The following is a 1,926-nucleotide window of genomic DNA, read 5'->3' on the forward strand; positions in this document are numbered from 1 at the left end:
GCATCGAAGAAGGCTGTCCGACGGTGAACTCGTGGGCATGTGCTCCGAGTTTGTTGGTGCTGGAACCGACAGCCTCAGCGCTGCAGTGGATCATGGCCAACTTAGTGAAGCGCCCTGACATACAGGAGGCCGTCCGGAGGGAGATCGATGCCGTCGTGAATGCAGACGCCGACGAAGTGAGCGAGAATGTTCTTGGGGAGCTGGAGTACCTACACGCTGTGGTCATGAAGACACTCCGGCTGCATCCGCCGACGTCTTTTGCATTCAGGCAGGTGATGGAAGAGGACCATGTGGTTCACAATGGCCAGCGTATTCCGGTGGGCACCAAAGTGTACTTCCCACTGGCGGCTATAGCACGAGACAGCACAGCGTGGGACAACCCTGACGAGTTCAAGCCACAACGGTTCCTGGCCTCCAAAGGTGCATCAGAAGGAACCGACAACACGATCAAAATGATGCCTTTCGGTGGTGGTCGGAGGATATGCCCTGGCAGGGGTGTCGCGATGCTGCACTTAAGCTACTTCACCGCCAACCTCGTGAGGGAGTTCCGGTGGAGGGAGGGAGAAGGTGAGCTTGCCGTCGATCTCCAGCTGCATGTTGAGTTCTTCACTGTCATGAAGCGGCCATTGTGTGCTCACCTAGAGCTTCTAGGAACAGAGATCAAAACTAGAGTTAATTAGCTGGCCAAAGTCTCTTGGTTGTACCGTGTTTGCTAATAAGGAGCCATATGAATGTTTTTTCAGCATTAGTCGATTTCCACCGTACGCAGAGTGTCGAACCGAGACGGAGCGTCTCCAGCGAGGACTTGCCAGGAATGAGTCGGAGCAGGCAACAAAGTCGCTACATCGTAGGCGGAGGCGAGATAGAGGCTTCACTAGTTCGGCTGATTGGCAGTTGTTGGCGTAAAGAAAACTGGAACACATGATTATGTATCTGTTAATGCCGTAATAGTTGTGGTTAAGTTAGCTATTCCTTAAACCATGCACTTGAGCAGGCTAGGCATTTCTTATTCAAACATTATGATGAAAATAATTAATATTGTTAACCATTCAAAAACACTTTGTCAATAGGAAAAAGTATTATACGCATAAATGAATGTTATGCATTTTCATAATTCCCTTTAACATTTGTAAATCCACCAATTAACTCATGCTCCTACCTATAAAAAGAATCTAAGATTAATAATGCATATGCTATTTACATAAATAATAAGATATTTTTAAATTAATCAATCCGGATACAGAGGCATATATTAATGTTTGTAGCTTTGTTACCCCATAATGTGCGATGTTCCCTATTTATATCCATGCAAAACTTTATGCAGTAGGATACAAGACGTGTGACATTTTTTCAATAAAATTCTAGTTCCAATACACTTGTCCAAGTTTTATTGTGTCCAACACGGATGGCAAATGAAACTTGTCAATCTCACTAGCAAATTCTAGCTAGGTCCACTTGTCGAGTTGACGGTCATGTCAATGCGAAAGAAGGGCATAGCTGTCAACTTGTCACCCTAAAATCTAACCATGTCAACAATGGAGGTAGGTGAATTCGTGATAGAAGAGGAAGAAGAAAATAATAATTGTGTCATGTCAAAGTATACAAATGAGCTTTGTTTTTCAAAATAAACAGCCTGAATTCTTCAAGGATAAAGTAGCTACAAATAAATCAAAGTGTTCGTCCTAGTAAATTCTATTTTTGTTACTAGGTTACTGCCACGCTTCTGCCACGTTTGGAATTGGCTAGTTCAATTTCTACTTTTCTCCTCCAACGATTCAGCTGTCCCCCCTCCTTTCCTGCAGTATACGTATACCCTAAAAAGCTTTGTTGGTTGTTTGCTAAAATGTACCATGTCCCTGGTGTATTATGAGATCGTATTTGCTAATGAATTCTTGGTACTGTTGTTTAGTTAGTTGTTTGAAGTCC

The 1,926-nt window shown here is 43.8% G+C and overlaps 1 pseudogene; it reads left to right on the top strand.

The window, feature by feature from the left end:
• The first annotated feature begins 10 nt into the window (after positions 1-10).
• On the top strand, positions 11-1,254 carry LOC119346758 (annotated as a pseudogene).
• The last annotated feature ends 672 nt before the right edge of the window (positions 1,255-1,926 follow it).

The sequence above is a fragment of the Triticum dicoccoides genome, unplaced genomic scaffold (assembly GCF_002162155.2).
Source record: "Triticum dicoccoides isolate Atlit2015 ecotype Zavitan unplaced genomic scaffold, WEW_v2.0 scaffold49818, whole genome shotgun sequence".
Classification (NCBI taxonomy): Eukaryota; Viridiplantae; Streptophyta; class Magnoliopsida; order Poales; family Poaceae; genus Triticum; species Triticum dicoccoides.